Below are 18,276 nucleotides of genomic sequence, written 5' to 3'. Positions count from 1 at the left end.
ATGAGTGCCTGTGTGTGTAAAAGAGAGGAGAAAGAAAAGGATAAATTAAAACTGGACAGTAGAAAAATCCAATGAGTTAAAAAAGTTACTTCTCAAAGTATCTATCAGTACAATTATTTAAATACATTCTTTAGTTTTATGTGAAAGAAAACTTCCAGGTATTTGATTTCATCTCAACATTAATAATTCTCATGGATTCTGAATGCTTTCTATCATGATTACATTGGATCTGACCTTCTAGGGTGAGAGGGATTGAGAATGAATAAGATTCATCAACAGGGATAATGTATCTTGCAAAGGCAGAGAAGATTTTAAGCATTCTGTTGATGGGGAAGGAAAACAGGTGAACCATTTTGTTCCCTTCATTGTCAAGCTTTCTGTAAGAGCAGTCTACAGGTGCAATTGTGTGTGTGTGTGTGTGTGTGTGTGTGTGTGTTTTAATTACCAAATCTTAAGTCACAAATCCTTTGTTTTTCTTCCCTTCTTTCACCCTCCTGTTTTAAGAAAGACTTTTTGGAAGTCCTCCTTTTCTGGAATTGGATCTCTAAGTTTTTCTATTTGCTTATCACCTTTTCCCACCTTTCTAAAGCAGGAGTAACAAACAGGTCCCTGAAGGCCAGGCAGGAAACATGCAGGAGTAAGCAGATGGAGTCTCAGCAGGTGAACACCAGGGAGCCGTAGAAACCACAACCGACTGGAAAGTGCCTGCCCCACCTAGAGAGGTGCGTGCAAACTAATTTTAGCCATTTGTTCCCATGCAGGAATATGGTCCCAGTGTTCCCACATCTCCCGATTTTTAAAAATATTGAATCATGTATTTTAAAAGGAATTTGCCTGCCATTCAAAACACATCTGCAAGTCAAATTTAGCTCTAAGGCTGCCAGTTTGTAACATCTGCTCTAAGTAAATCTTGCTCTCGTTCACTGATTCCTCTTTCTGTATATCCCCCTTAAATGTAGGGTATTTATTGATTTCTGCTCAGAGCCTTCATAGCTCTTGTCTTTAGTGTCTTCTCTTTAGTTCTCTCTTCCAATCTGTCTCCATGTTGATGGCTCGCACCCCTGTACTCTTAGTTCTGATCTTTCTTTTGAGTTCTTAGGATCTGATTTTCCAACTAATGATTATTTATGCATGCCCTGCTCAGCACGCCTCAAATCGTACATACCAAATCATTGTCAAACTCGGTCATCTTTCATTTTCCACATCTATTTACTGAAACAACCTGTGGCATATAATATGTATTCTTAAAATTTTATTTTATATTTATATTATTTTATGTATATTATGTGTGTATATTTTATATAACATATGTATATATTTTAAATATATTATATATATATTTGAAAGCTAGCATCACATAGTTGTTAAGATCAGTCATTGGAATCAAACCACTTAGGTTCTAATCCTAACTCCCTCACTTACTAACCACGTGGCCTTGAAGAAATTACTTTACCTCTCTTTGCCTCACTTTCCCCATCTCTGGTTGGGGATAATAAAAGTACCTACCCCACAAGGTTACAGTGAGTATTGAAAAATTATTGACTAGATAGCAGGATACAAAATGGAATTTTTTTATTTTCCCAGATTTGCAGAATAGACTTCAAACCAATGAATGCCAGGCAATTTATTCAGGTTTCACTAATGGAGTGTTAGTATAGTTTTATGATTCTTAGCTTTTCAGTTACATTGAGGGCATATAACAAGTGCTATGGATTAATTTTTAAAGATGGGTAGAGATTTTCTTGAAGGGAAGAAGTCTTATTATCCTATAACTGACTGAGTATAGCTATGTGCTAAATGCCCTTCCAAAGGTGTAATATGTATTAGCCTATTTAATACTCTTAAGAATCTGATAAGTCTTCTATTAGTTCCATTCTACAGATGAGGAAAGGAAGGGAACTAAGTACTCACCTAATGCAACAGACAGGTCAGTGGAGAAGCAAGGAGGTCAGGCGGTCTGACCTGTACTGGACAGCATCTTTGGGGTTGTCAGAGAACTGCTGCCTTCCTTGTCCCCCCTCCATGAATGCCTTCCCTTTACCTTACGCCCTGGGTAGAGGTCTCAGAGAGAACACTTTGAAAGCTTGAGATGCACCTTCTGGAAAGGGGGAGATTCATGAGCTGGCATCAGACCCACATTTGAAGATGAGAGACCAGAGAGCAACATTGCCACCAAAGGCAAATTGTAAGAGCAATTTTTTCCCACAGCCCAGCTGCCCATGCCATAGAGGGCATCTTGAAACATGATCCACCAAGAAGAGGGTGGAGGATGAGAGCAGGGTAAGGATAGAGTGAAGAGTACACCCTTTCTCTCTTGCCCACTTCTGAGCTTGAGTCAGGCCTAGGCTAGCCAAGGAACGAGTTTAAATTGGATTAGGAATTGAAGTTTTGATAAGAGAACTATACCTTTAATTGGGTGATGCAATAAAAACTGAGAGTGACGAGGAAAGTCGTGGGATCTTTCTGGGACCTCGTCCAAGAGCAAAGGGAAATGAAACTACCAAGAGGCTGAGCAGAGCAGGGCTGCAATGATGTTCTGCACTTCATGGCTGAGATCACATTCAGTTACTCCTCAAAAACTTTTAGACCCCCCTCCCCATTTATTTCCAAAAGAAGGACTGAATCTTCTAATGTGTCATCTGGGGCTTTTCACCATCTAACCCTATTATATCCCTTTTACCTTTATCTCCCATCACAACCAAACTAAATGCAGTCACACTCCATTTTGCACATCACCCTGCCTGGCATAAACTCCACACCAGCCAAATCTTCATATTTTTACTCATTATTTAAGATTTGGCCAATATCTTACCTCTTTAATGAAGCCTTAAGGATTTCCTCTCATGAGATTAATCACAACTTCTTCTCACACATCTATTATCTCACCCTCTCTTAAAATATAATTAAAATTAGTAATTTATACACTTTTCTCATCCACTAAATTGTAAATGAATTCCATGAGAGCGGGAAGATGCCTTATCTTTTTTAGTGCCCTATATAGCACTCCGCAAATGGGGCATGTACACAGAAGGCACAATAAACAATAATACAATGAACACTTAATGAGTATTATGACCTGAGACCTTTCTCACTTTCAGAGCACTTGCAAAATTCTCAGGACAATCTACATCATATGGACCTTTGTACGATTTTAGCTTAAAAAAGAAACAATGATATCCAGACACATTGGTATCAAAAAAACAAATTGAAAAGAAATTCTTCCACATGTCAGACTGCTTACATTTAAATATTAAACAATTACAGTACTAGAATGAATACACGTCAAAGTAAAAATAAATATTCAGCCATAAGTAGATAAAAATTTCAGAACACAGCGAACCATGAGCCCAACTAACAATGCACAAAGGGTTCTGTGGTGTGTGTGTGTGTGTGTGTGTGTGTATGAAAGCTGTGTGAATTGGAAGCCATGTGTATTGGAAGGTAGAATTTCGGGAGGACTCACTTTGTAGAAGTAAGAATTTATTTTGTACTTTGCCAGATATTCAATTCAGGGCTTGGGAAGCAAGCAACAAATGTAATCATGGATTACTGTAGGCAGCCAGCCAGCTATATTTACTAACACACAAAGAGAATTTTAAACAGTTAGATTGGACAGTCCTATAAAAACAAAAAGGACTGAGACCACTAAGCATCTGCTGAATGCAAAGGAAATTCCTTGGGTCATTATTTATGTTAGATGATGAACAGGACTTATTACAGGCAGCTTCTGACTTACAGCATCTGTCACCAGGCTTGGTCCAGTTGGACAGGCAGGTACACTGGCTAGTATCAAGGTCCCACAGAGAACTATCATTACTGATGTGGTGCAGTGGGCGGCTTAGGCTGTGGAAATAGGTTGGACAAGCTGCATACAGACACACAAAAGCATTCTCTCTCCATCGTTAAATTGAGCATAAGCTGGTCTGGCATTTGACATTTCAATGATGCTTTTAGCTATGGCACTCAATGTTTTTGCAGCCTACAGATGTGGGGCCCAAAAGAGAACAACCCTAATCCAACTTCTTGACTACTTGGAAATTTAGTTGGCTTGGAAATTAAATATTGGATACAATGTTTAATATCAGTAACTATTGTCTTATTTTGTAGATATGTACTATTGGTATGGACTTTACTGATAATCCTCAATTACTAATTACATGACCTCCAACAAGTTACTTAATTCTTCTAAATTCAGCTTCTTCCTTCATAAAAATATAATAGTATCAATAATAGTAGTATTATAATAGTAGGATAATAATAGTATCAATCCAGTTAGTTGTTCTGAGGATTAAATGAGTGAATTGATGAAAAACATAGCACAGTGGACATAGAGTGGGCACTTAATTACATGAAATTTGAGTAGTATATTTTCACTATATTGCATATGCCTACATTACCATATAGTGCTGTTATTTACTACACATTGACTTATATATTATTATATAAATATTATATATTCTATATCATTGTTTGGTTGAACTACTTTTATGTACAGAAACTAAGAGCCAGAACCATTTATTCACTTTCTTAAGGTGGCTCTGCTATTTTTAAAAGAAAAAACTGCATACATTAAAGGTGAGTACAGAAAAAAATAAATCTAACATCTTGAGAGGAAGCTAAAGAATTATAAAAAACTTCATTTTCTGGGGTTGTTAGTCTTCTAATCTTTCAAAAATCTTCTTCGGAAAAGTGCTTTCACAAATGGAATAGAGACCAATGAAGCCGTGGTGCTGGGCATATGGCTAAAGCTTATCTTCTCTCCTTTTGCCACTGATCTAATCTTAAAAGGTCTAACAATTCAATCCGGTTTTGTGTAGGCTACTGAATATTTTTCAGTACCATAAACTTTGTGTTTCTCATGTTTTCTTTTTTTTTTTCACTTGATGGGTATGAAACTTTAATCCCAAACTTCCTTACTAAATTGTCAAGAATGTTTTCTAATTTAATCTAGCAAATCTTTAATGAGTATTTCTTATATATCAAGAGCTAAGGAATAAAAAAAATGAATGATAGTTTTAATCATGTGCAAACAGACAATTATAATACAATCTGATGGGTGTGGCTATGGAAGAAAGGAATTTGGTATTTTTGTTTTTGTTTGTGTTATTTACACATACCAGAAAATGAAAATCCCTGAAAACTTTTAACAGGCAATAAAAATGAAGGTAGAAAAAAATTCATTAGGGGGAAGAGTAATGAATAAGGGCACCACAGTTTAGAACTACATGATGCTTGGGGGAATGAGTAAAGTATGCAGGATATGTGTAAGAATGGCCAAAATGGTGCTAGGGACAGGTTGATGATGGTCATTTAGTGCCCAAAGCTCTCGAAGGGATTTCCATTTCACCATGGAGGACATCAGCAGGTCACTGAGAGTTATAACATAGTAACAGGATTAACTTTAAAGATCTAACGGAGATATTGTAGAAGGTGATAAGAATAGGGGAAAGAGCCCCTCTTGGGTGCCCTTCAGTGGATATGGGCTAAAAAATAACAGCCAATTTGAATATTGATTCTTTGAAAACAGGAAGATAAATCTCCTAAAGACCAGATTAACCACTCCTCAACTTAATGCCTTTACATCACTGCACAACAACTCCCTTCCACTCCCAGACAATGGGGAGATGAACGCATTGGTAATGACATATCCATCAGTCCTCAACTGCGTCCCTATCTTAAAACTGAATTTGCACAATAGCTTTTTGAAAGGCCTGTCACTGCTTCAGTGTCGACTGTCGCACTTCTCTGTGGGAGCTGACATTTTGCTGATACTTCATCAGGCTGGACTGCCTGCTGAGAACAAGATTGGTAAGGGATATGCATCTCACTGCTGGAAAGGATGGGAGATGTATTATTTAAATACAATTTATTTTACAGTAACTTTAAAAATCAGATTTAAGATTGCTTCAGAGAGGTTAGAAGCATATTATTGCGTCTCACCTCTTCATGTCTGGGGATGTTTAAGACTTTTAATTGTTCTAATAGTTTTTTTTTTTAATTTGTTTGTTTTGTTTTATATGTACTCGTTTTTTGTTTTTCGTTTGTTTATTTTTTGTCTTAGATAACTGTCTTCTTGTTCACAATAGTGCGTCATAAAGGAAATGCCAGCCCTGATTTATGGTAGGTGTGTTACAGGAAGTTGGGAAATAACTTAGAGGTTCTGTAAGGGAACACATGGTTCCTCTCAATGTGAGTCAATGCTCCAACCACATAAATTCCAGAGAAAAACTGAGGAGGCTGTGTCTAACATAAAGCAATGCAACAGTTTTTGTTTGTTTTTTAAATCTTTAATAAGTTCAGCCAAACAATTTTTGCTTTAAAAATAAAATAAGCTTGGCTAAGTAGTAAATTTTTTGTTGGCTGGAACTATTTGTTGGTTAATTTAATTCAACCAAAAAGGTCAGACCAGTTATCTGTTTAGAAACAGCAAAGTAGAATGGACATCTGAGAAGTAATCATTTCTTAATATCAAAAGGGTAAGTAAAGGTTAAGAAATCTTTCCTTGCGTTTGGAATAAAATGATCTGTCAGCTGGTGGTATGCTGGAGTTGTTACTACCAGCTTGGGGAAACCAACTGTTGAATTCTCAAGAATTTTGCAAGCCAGTTGACATAACACTGGTGGCTTGAGATCACCAAGGTGGGAGTCTTACACTGTAGAAAACAGCCAACACTACAAGCCAGGGGCTTTATATTTCAGAGAACCAGTTGTTAAACATTTACCAGATTATTTCTCCAGAAGGTCCCCACCTGTATTCGATATGGTTTTCATGATGTTTAATGATGTTTAATTATCATCATTTCAAGATGATTAATCATTTCATGATGTTTGATCATATGATGTTTAAAGCATTAGTTGGAGTTTGTATCCTCCTTCTAGTGTCTTCTCCCCCATTCTTTCTAATCTTCTCTCCTTTAGCAGTGAAGGGGTCAATTGTGTAAACGCTCATGAAAAACATGGTAGAATTCAGAGAAGTCATAACAAAATGACTGAGGGATAGAAAATGGAATTGCTGAAGAAAGGGAAATGAAGAGTTATGAGGAGGAAACAGTACTTTGTTCTTATCTTAAAAAAAAAGAGTTTTAGTGCTGCTGTCAAGCTATGCTCAATACCCATGCCATATGAAATAGGAGAAAGCAGTCTCAAGTTAAAAGAGCAACAAGTTTAATTGAACTGAAGGAAAAACGTCTTCCCTGTTATGGCTACACCAGTAAGAACAGACAACCATCTTACTCAGGTACTTAGTCAATGGTTGGTCTGGAGATGATGTGCTTTCCCCTGATTGTTAAGGGGGAAACTGGTGCCATAGTGAATATGGATAAGATGGGAATGTATAAAGGAGGAAACTAGTCACCCGCAGTCCCACCATCTAGAGATGGCCACTGTTAACAACTACTATCCTTCCTGCTATATTTGTCCATAGACATATATGGGTCTATGTTCTCACAAATTTGGGTAATTTTGTATGTACATCATGTAATGTCAAATTAATGTCAATTCTCCTGACATTACACATTCTTCTAAAACATGAATCTTAATGGCTTCAGAATAGGCCACTCATGTGTTATGTAATTTGTTTAATCAAACTCCTTCTGGTGGGTATTTAGGTTGTTTCCATTTTGTACTTTTTACTATTACAAATAGTGCTGGGTTAAAGAAGAAACTGGGACCTCTTCTCAGATTATTTGGTAAAAGGCCTGATACGTAAGGCTCACCTTCACACAGATGGTGCATTCTTATCAAGGGTGTGAGAGGAGCTGTCAAGCCATGCTGCCAACCCCAACCCCCAACACTGTTTAGGAAGTAGGGAAAACTACAACCTACCGTAATGCAGATAGTTTTCTAATACAGCGAAATAAACCCTTTAAAAAAAAAGAATTATTTCCCCCAAGTATTTGTATTTATAACTACAAGAAATTGGAATTTATATAAAGCCAATATCTTTAGAAATAGCTTTTAGGTCTTTCCTGCCTTGAAAACATATTACCTTGTATAGCCTATAAGTATTTTTACAGTTCATCATGCAAAGTAACTAGGTTTTAAATTCTGTAAGCACCATAACAGGATATTTAGAAAAATGTTGTATGCATTTTTTCAAACACAAACCCCTTTTTAAATGCCACACACATTTCTTTGTGGAGTATGCATGAAGCATTTTTAATGAGTCCTATCCTTTGGTTCCACTCATTTGTCTAAATATCTTATTATGATGATTATACAATTTTTGCTTGTGTCTCTGTGTGTAAAATCAGATAATAACATATAATACCAAAATTGAACTGGACAAGGAATTGGTGAGTATTTTTGCCTATTCAATTCAATACATCATCTCATTTATCAGGTTGCCAATAAATTTCAATACTATTACTAATCACCAAAAATCTCTCTGAACTATCATGTTATATTCTCACGGGGTTTGAAATCCTAGAATAGAAGAGTCATAACATAACTATTAGAATTAATATTTTAAAGAATGAGCAGTTTATCTGTCTCTTCACTTGTTTTTAAATAGTCTATTTATATCATCTGACAATTGGAACAGTGTAAACTTTATCACTAACTGCTTAATAATTATTCCATTAAAGTTGAGTTAGACAAGAGAAAATGTCACTTCGTTGTCGAAATAGCTAGTAACTACCTTTTGAATATGTAAATTCTTACCTTTAAGCTTTTTTTTTTTAAGCAAAAACGTAAGTTAGGGATAGCCAACTGCTGCTCCAGCAAACTTTACTGCTGCTTGAAATGCTTGTCAACAGTGCCAGAATGACAGTCCTAAAATAAAAACATCTAGTTATATCCAGAAAAATCGTCAGACAAAGACCTTAGCCTATTGCTCTTACTTGAGGGTTATCCTTAGTGGCAGTGATGCATTTCCCCCAAATGATGAGATGATTAGCTAAGTGCTAAATACTATCCTGTTGTTACATTTTATGTTTGTGTTTAAGTTTCTGGTTTTATTTGCTTGTTGGTTTATAGAAAGTCCTAAGCACTGAAAACTAATTCAGATAATTGTTTACACCGTATAAAATCATAGACAATCACAAGCAACAGACTCTTGCTAACCTTCTCAGATACCTTTGAAATAATAATGTAAAAAATACAGCCATGGTCTTCTAGCCTACGGCTCCCCTCCAGTTCTCAAATTGTTCCAGTGTAGCGGAGTTTAGAAGGTAACACAGGCAGGGTTAACAGAGGTTATGTAAGAATCACAAACAGAAAGGAAGATAACAGGGTAGTAGTACCACCAGCTCTTCGAAGCAGGTTCAGTTTAACTGATCACTTTTTATGAGTCTATAATCTTCTCCCTCTCTGACAAGAATGGTAAACACAGTCTAGTAGATTCTGAAAGTGCCTTCCAGTATAACTTGAAATAATATACTGTGGTACATTGGTTCCAAGGATGATTCCAACTACATCTCCCAAACTTGCAGGTCTTTTGCAATGAGATTTTGCTGTTTCACTGACCAGAAGTTAAAATTTTTCTCCTCCCCTTGTGTCTGGCTGGCCTTAGGACGTGCTTTAACGCATAGAAATTGGCAGAGGTAATGACATGTGGCTTCTGAAGCTAAGCTTTTTGACATGTGATAGCTTCCTGGTTTTACACTTTTAGGATGCTGCTTCTTGGATTGTCGTCTTGATCTTGCCATGTTATGTGAAAGTCCAAACTAACCTTGTGGAAATGCTGTGTATAGCAAAGGCAGGTTGAGAAGCCCGGTCAAGCCGAGTTCCCAGATGATCTATTTACGAGCTAAAAGCAGAAGAACCGTCTTATTAACCCACAGGATCAAAAAATAATAAATCATTGTTTTAAGCCACAAAGTACCTGGATGGTTCATTACATGACAATAGATAATTGAAATACACCCTAACACAATATTTCATAGAGCAGTTAGAAAAAAAAGAGCATTTATAAAGCTAACAGCTTTACTCACTTTGTTGGTTATGCTGTGTCTAGGTTAATAACTTATGTATAGTACAGGCTTTTCCTGTGTAAGCAAGAGGACAATCACAGTTTCCAGTTCTGTTTTTTTGTTGCATTGACTTCCATCCTCGCAGGGCCCACAGGAGAACTGGCACTCCGGTCCCCAGAGGCCAGCAAAGCAGGCTTGTGGAATAAAAATAAAAAGACAAAGAAAGGAGTTAAGGGTTATAATGAATCTCAAGATGCCCCCTGATTTCTTCTGTCACCTCAGTGGGTTGGAAAAGTGTACATGTGTGTGTGTGTGTGTGTGTGCGCGCGCATGCACGTGTGGTGTATGTGAGTGTATCTGCGTGTGACTGAGCTGCAAGGAAAACCACATTTGAGTAGCCTCCACGGATTTACAGCACTTCCAAAAATATTCCCCAAAGAAATCAACACGATGCCAAACCTTGTCACTTTGGAAACACAGAGACAGAGGTGACTTTTTGCTGAAAATGTGGTTTTTCAGACAGTAACAATGGAAGCAATTTTGATATATATCTTTGGAGGCAGCTTGCATAGAACGAAACCTAAAAATGAGATGTAATTTGTCAAGGAAGCCTAGGAGGTGCAGTGCTTGGGAAGTTGTCCCCAAATTATTGCCTGAATCCTGTCCCAGTCTTTATTTCTTTTGTAATCCAGAATAATCACCCCAGAGGTTTATAATTTGTGTACTTTATAAAAGTGTGCAATGCATAAAGTGGGGGAAGAGGAGCGTGTGGTGCTTTGTTGAATGCCCTTTGAACTGGTAGATGCTGCGAGGCCTTGTGTGGGCTCAGTTAGAGGTTCCCCTGTTTGTCCCACCATTGAAACCGCTGGAGTTAGAGACCTGGTGGAAAGCATTCTTTGAATACAAGGAAAGCCTGGGAGCTTTCCCAAACATATGACAATTGTGGAAAGTTGCATCAGTCCAAGCTGGGCTGTGAAGTATCTTCTCGTCCTGGGAGGAATCTCTGAATAACAGAATTACAACATTTTCTGGATGTTCATACCATTCCTGGCTATTATCAGTTGATCATTACTTTGTGCCAAGCACTTTACATAAATGAGCTCACATTTCCATAAATACCACCATGTGATATAAGCAGCTTTATGGCCTTTTTATATAAGAAACTGAAGTTCTGAGAGGTAAAGTGACTTACTTTGGGTCATCCAGCTAATAAACAGCAAAATTAGGATTTGAACCCAGATCTTCTAGCCTTTGGAACTGAAACTCAGCCCACACACCCAATTTGGCTCTAATACTAGGTGCTTAGCACCTTTCAAGTCAATTCACTTGCTTTTAGAGACCCACCAGAACTCAAAATTTGAAGTCCATCCAGCGTAGAACTATGGTAACAAAAATCTATCCTCCTAATGATGACACAAGGGTTGACTAGGCCTCCTTAGATGGACTCGGTGGGCTCTCTGGACCAGAGTCCTCCATCTTTAGAGATCTGCCTGCAGTTAGGGTCCAAAATACCACAGGCTACAAACTAATCAAAATAAGGCAAAGACACTGGCTGTCTTTTTCTCCCCCTCTCTTTTTTGCTCTTTCACAGATTGATGTAGAAACTAGCTCTTCTACTCTTAGAAGTCATTGCTGATGGGCTAAATAAAGCCTGGTGCTGATTGTGGAGAGCACTGTTCGTTAACGCCATTGAAACAATTTGCAGTCTTTAATTAACTATTCATCGGCAATCTAGACACAGGTCTAGAGTTAAGATTTTTTAAAGATATGTCTGGCTCTAGGAGCACTTGGGCTACTTCACTCTTTTAAAAAAGATAAAGAAAAACAACAGGCCTGATTTTCATCATGCACAACTCTTCAAGAGCTCTTTTTGCCTTGATTTCAACTGCCAATCATGGCGATCCCATTCACCCGCTCCACTCTGATTCATAATTTCATTTTGTGGTTAGACAAAAATATCAGAATTGGACGAAGTTATCTGATTGAAAAATAATATGTTTTCCAGAGATTATGGTGACCTCTCTATTTTGCTAATTTACATATACTTTCAACTCATTTTCCTTCACAGTGGGAATCTCAGAAGCATTTTCCAATATAGTATATTCAGCAGCTGCTTTAAGAAAATGTTATCAGAATAAATTAAATCTACCCAGGTGTGTGTATACGCTATTGTTACCTCATGCTTGACTTCCAGGGCATGACTTCCTTAAGCGGGTTATTGAATAAAGGGCTGACTCTACATCTAAAAATCAGTTAAAAGAGGAGGAGGTTTACAGATTGGCATGGGACCTACTCTTATATGATGTTAAACATTTGTGTTACGTCAGGCTTCTGTTCCCCTAAGTTCTTTTCTTCTTTGCCTAGAAAGTCACAATCCCGCTACATAAATAGTCCTTTCTCCACAAAATCTAGGTGGGACATTGCTGCTCACGTACAGTTCGATAGCCACAGGACAACCTGTAAGACCCTTATTCCTGTTCTGTTAGCTCCAGAAAAACCCTGCAGACTATCTGAACTTGACAATGCAAGAAGCAACATGTAATACTTGAAGGCGAAAGACAACCTTCAATCCCAGGGCCTGTCTCTGTAAGTGCATGCAATGGTATGACCACTTCCTTTCTCACCTATTCGCTCCTCCTGATTAAAAAAAAAAAAAAAGACTGCCCTTTGGATTACTTCAAAAGCAAAGAGTTCACTTGTGCATTAGTTTTGACAATTTTGTTTGTTATCTATTCAGTCTTGCTATGTATGAAAGAAAAAACAATACTATGATAATTTCCTCTGAAAAAAATAGTAACAAGTGCTTAATTCAGAATACATGAGGGATGTGTATATGTTATGTTTATAAATAACATGAGAAAAATGTACAAAGAATAAAAACTGAACCATGCACATTTATGTATTCATTTAGGGAAATACTTATTGATCATCTCCTGTATGTCAGGATTGCTCTAGGAGTTTGGGAATACTTCGGTGAACAAAATGGACAGATAAACTTCTCCCATGAGAATGAGCTTCTGGCAGGAAGGATAGGCAATAAATATTAGACATGATAATAATTGGAATATGTGATGATAATAATAAAAAGAATAGTATGTTAGAAGATGACTTCGGAAAAATTTTTTAAATTCAAGGAGTTTCACAATTTGCAATTTTAAGTAAGGCAGGACTGACAAGATTCAGTGAAAAAATGACAGAAAACTTTGTGAAAAATTGAGAGAGCCATGTAGACAGATATCTAGGGAGAAGCATTCCATGAGTCCACAAACTCAATGCAGAATGCATTTTCCCAAATTTTATATGCATGTACAAACATAGATATCTATATATGTTACTTATAATTGGAATTTTGTTGTACATAAACTTTTATATTTATGGATTGTTAAAAATACTTAGGCAATACTCAAAAATTTGAAAAAGGAGATACTGATAACCCTATTTAAAATTTCCAAACCTTTTTTATGGATAGAATCTTTGAATTGAGTTTGTTTGAATGATCTATCTTCAGGTATAAAGAAAACAATTCGTTAACCCTGGAAGCTAGCAGTACCTTTGGTTGATTACTTCAGCCCAAAGAGGTGATTGGCCAGCTTTAATCTTCTTAAGATTCTCTTGCAATGGGATCTTTTTTCTCTTGCTCAAGCTAGCCAGGGGACAGCTAACAGCAGAGGCTGAGAAGACAAGGTTAAATAACTTCATCACCATGTGTCTCAGTTTCCTCGCCTGCAAATAGGGGATTAATAAAGCTTACCCATCTCCTGAGGACACTGGTGGGTTAACTAATTAATGATCACACGGTGCCGAACAAAGGCTGAGCATTGTTATTAGAGAAGAAAGAAAATTTATCATCAGATTGTACCTTTCTGGCATCTGTTGCCTTGGTAACCAGATTTGCAGGTGCAACTGCCATTTTTGGCACTGCATTCCAGGGTGTTCTCCTCCACACACTGACATTCTGAAGAGCAGCCAGATCCATAAACCCCCTTGGGACAGGCTGCAAGCAGACTGAGGCAAACTGGTCACCTGAAAACCATGCTTTGTTTCCTTTACATTGTCAGTGTACAGGCATGTTTTTCTGCGGGGCCTGATTATGGGGAAAACAAGGGGATCATCCTGACTGCCAGAAAAAAAAAAAAAGAAGAAGAAGAAAGAAAGAAAAAAAATGTCTTTCAAAGCAGGCAACTAATTTGATTTTTTGGCAACTGGATGTGAACAGTGAAGCCTGAACTACTTAAAAGGCTTTGGTGCTTCTGGGAGAGAAATTGCTTCTCAATGTGCTCCATTGGTGCCCATAGTTAATATTCTCCAAGGACTGGTAAGGTCTGCCAGGCCCTATATTCATTGTGCCACAGCAAGATGATGGACAAGCACTGACGGAAAAGCTTACCATTGTTTCCATCCCCTTTTATGATGTGGTAATCCGAACTAATTTTACATCATGTATATTACACATAACTTTCATCGTGACAGCAGCATTTTCTTGGCTACATTTTTGGCAAATGGTGCTTGCCTTTCCTTCATTATTTTCCCCATGCTGTTGAGTCTTAGGGATGGGAGTCAGCACAGGAATTCTAGTTTGAAGAAGTCTCACCTTTGCATTTAGGAAAACATACCCTTAGTTCTGTCTTTGAAGAGTTATTTGTAGTAATTCAATTCCTTTTCCAAAACCTGACATGTTTTTTCCTCCCCCATTATAAATGTCCAAGGGACTTATCAAGATCCTTCAGGTAATCTCCAAACTCAAGGTAATTGCATTCTATGCCTGTAGAGGCTTTGCTGTCAAAAGCTGCTTGGAGAAAACAAAATAAGTCACTTGACTTTCTGCTGGATGGAAATTATTAGCATCTGCTAATATCTGCTATTATTAGCAGAGATAATTTAAAGTTGTGGTTATAATACTACCACGTAGGGTGATTCTTGTCCCCATTGCCATGGACAGAGTTACCCTTGAAGCAGAACAGATTTATTAACAGGGCCCCTTTTCACTGTTAATATTGTCCCATTTGGATGATAAAATGTGATCCTTCTCTCATCCTTTCTGTGGCTTCTGAGTCCTTTCCCAGACCAACAAAATCCCAGGTCTCTCTCTCAGAGCTTTCATCTTCCTTGCTGGCCTCTTCTTGCTCATTCCAGAGCACTCCCTTCCCTGGATTGGCTTCCATGCCTGACTTTTCCTGGTTTAGCATATAGAACAGTGGTTCAGGGAACAACTCAGACATGATGGAATGCTGAAATATGACAATTGGGTATAATAAGAAATATAACTATGAAAATATGCAGAGAAAAAAGGAAAGGTAAACTCTTTTGGCAATCCAAAGCCAGGGTTCGTTATGCATTGAAATGTGTCCTCCAAAGCTCATATGTTGAAGTCCTACACTCAGTACCTCAGAACGTGACCTGACTTGGAAATTGTGTCTTTGCCAATGCAATTAGTTAAGATGAGGTCAGACTGGAGTGGGATGGGTCTCTAATCTGATAAGACTGATGTCATTATAAATAGGTGAAACTTGGGCACAGAGATACTCAAACAGCGAAAACACCTTGTGAGGATTAGAGCCAAGGAATTATGGGAAACCTGGAGAGGCCCGGAACTGATTTTTCCCCAGCACCTTCAAAGGGATCACGGCCTGCCAACACCTTGATGGCAGACTACTAGCTCCGGAATTGTGAGGCAATACATTTCTGTTGTTTAAGGCACTTACTTTGTGGTACTTTATTACAACAAGTCTAGAAAACTAATACAGGGTTGCAAACTCTAGCTTCTGAGGGCCAGGTAAGTGGCATTAATCAATGAAGCCTTGAGTTTAAGCAATAAGAATCCTGAGAACTGGAACATGTATTTTTTTTAAAGGTGGTCACATTCAATATTGTAACCACCATCACTACCACCACCATCTGCTCTTTGAATTTCTGACCAGATGAATTATTATTTAAATGGTTTTGCCAAAACATCTGATATTACCTTATAAATTATTCAAAGTTATTACTAAAAATGGGGTGTGTCTTGTGACCCTAGAGGAACAATAATAGAAATGATGCTATCTTTGTTTCTAGGTGAGTTTTCTTCTCCTGGCATATTCTGGTACACACTATCTACACCTGCATTGTTCACGTTTACCCATGCCTTTTCTCCTCCCTTTTGCTTTGCTTATTCAAGCCTAACCTTTCTTCGTGACCCAGGTTCAGTTTTCTATGATGCCTTCACTGGCTCTCTTATTAGAGTATTCACAATTTACTCTCTGTTTCCAAGGGGAAACAGCTTTTTATAAAGTAGAAAAGGTCCATGGACATTCAACTAAAAATACAATATAAGACTCTAAAAGGTGTAGGTTATTAAAAAAACAGGTCGTGGCATTACTGGGGTTCACGAAGGAAGAATTTCCAGAGGAGGGAATGTGAAACAGGCAGAGGAACAGGGTAGAGATTACTGTAGGCTCACAGGTATTTGCACACAGCTTCAAGATGGGGTGGTGGGCGTCTGGTGCTGATCCACTGGGAGAAATCCTAAAAGCTACTGATGCACTGAAGTACTTATTGGTGATTGCATTTTCTCACATCTTTTGTAAAATGTGATTGATGGTCAAAATGCAAAGAGAATAGCCTGTTTTGGAAATTTTAGGGAATGATATCACTTTGCATTAGAACAGAAATTAAAGAAACTAGCTCTGGGCTTTTGATATTCAACTCCCAGAAAGTGTCAAATGTCCAACAACTGAAATTCTCTTAAGGTAAATAACTAGAAAAAAAATGTAAGTAATTCAGAAATAGTTTTCTTTCATTCATCAAAATCTAGATTCTATAATGTCAGGAAGCTGAATAAAGACTAGAACTAAGCCATCATATATATGACTATATAAAATGCTGTTTTTTACCCTCTTTCTCTGTCTAACAAATTTTCAGTACTTTTTGAGCCTCCTTGCTTCATGTAGAGAGCAAATTGTTTTTTTTAAAGATTTAATTTATTTATTTTGCAGAGAGAGAGAGAGCACAAGCAGGGGGAACTGCAGACGGAGGGAGAGGGGAAAGCAGGCTCCCCGCTGCACAAGGAACCAGACTTGGGTCTCAATCCCAGGACCCTGAAATCATAACCTGAGCTGAAGACAGACACTTAACCAACTGAGCCACACAGGCACCCCATCATGTAGAGAGCAAATTATTGCCCGGGACTTACTCAGATGACAAAACCCCTCATAGCACGCTGGCTCACACATACAAGCACCACACACCTTGTGGCAATGGCCATTGTTGGTGTAGTTACATTTCTTTTTGCAGTTCTTCCCAAAGAATCCTTTTGGGGATTCCTGGAGGGTCGAAAAGACACACAAAGCAAATAATAACCCACATGCAAAACTGGTGAGAGCTGTTGTTATATGGAATAAGGAGATTGTACAAGGTAAGATGTTTCCAAGGTAATTGGACTGAAGCTAGAGAGATTTTTTTTTAAAGCTACAGATAGGATTCCATATCCTTTGTCTAAAATTCTACAATGACTTGCCATTGCTGTCAGATTAAAAACTCCAAACTTAACAAGACCTATGGGCCCCTGCGCCAGCTGACCTCGGGTGCTTTCATGTCTCCCTGGCTGACTTTTGCTCCACCAGCTGACCTTCTGCGGGTTCCTTTGGTTCACCTCACTCTTTCCCACTCCAGAGTCCAGCTATAGAAAACCTCTCAGTGTGGGATGCTCTTCACTCTTCCCCGTCTCTGTCTCTTCCTTTTTCTGCCTTTAGCTTAAATGTTACTTTTCCAGAAGTTGCTTCCTGGCTCACACAGTCTGCCTTTTCCTCCTAGTCTGACCTCTAAGCACACATTATTATTTAATTTGTAATACCTACCAACATTTGTAACCTATGTCTGCTCTGAATATAAGTTCCACATGGAAAGACCAGAGTCTTCTTTATTTTTCATCTTTTCCATTACCATATCATAATGCCTGGCACACTGCCTTGCTACCACTTCATATGTATCTTTTGAATAAGTGAATAAACATCGTTCAGGGGGATGAATAACTGGGATGCCAACAGGAGTCTTCCTACATCACTCAGAGAGGGAAGTAAACTCGGTTTCCATGTCCCCGGTTCTGTGATCTGAGAGAATCCAATAAACTCCCCAGGATTGCTGACAGTCCCCAAAGACTTTTACCTTCATTCACTCTCTGCATTCTACTCTTGGGCTTGTACAAGCAGTTTTATTTTTGTGCTCTATCTGCTCATGCTGAAAATGTAGCCTTTTCACTGGTTTCCATGTAAAATCCACACACAGCACTCGTAGGTATTTTGTGAGTTTTTCATCCATCATTTCTCCTGTCTTTTCCCCTCTCCCTCCTCTCCTTTGCTTCTCTGATTTTCATCTCTCTTCCTCCCTGG

General features: G+C 38.1%; 1 pseudogene; it reads right to left on the bottom strand.

Annotated features, from left to right (window-relative positions):
• The window catches only part of LOC123786433 (uncharacterized), a 570,278-nt pseudogene that overhangs the window by 66,976 nt on the left and 485,026 nt on the right, over positions 1–18,276 (bottom strand).

The sequence above is a fragment of the Ursus americanus genome, chromosome 4, assembly GCF_024610735.1.
Source record: "Ursus americanus isolate L20-20 chromosome 4, mUrsAme1.1.p, whole genome shotgun sequence".
Taxonomy (NCBI): domain Eukaryota; kingdom Metazoa; phylum Chordata; class Mammalia; order Carnivora; family Ursidae; genus Ursus; species Ursus americanus.
Note: the sequence above shows the minus strand (reverse complement) of the source record. Positions and strands in the feature narration are given on the sequence as shown.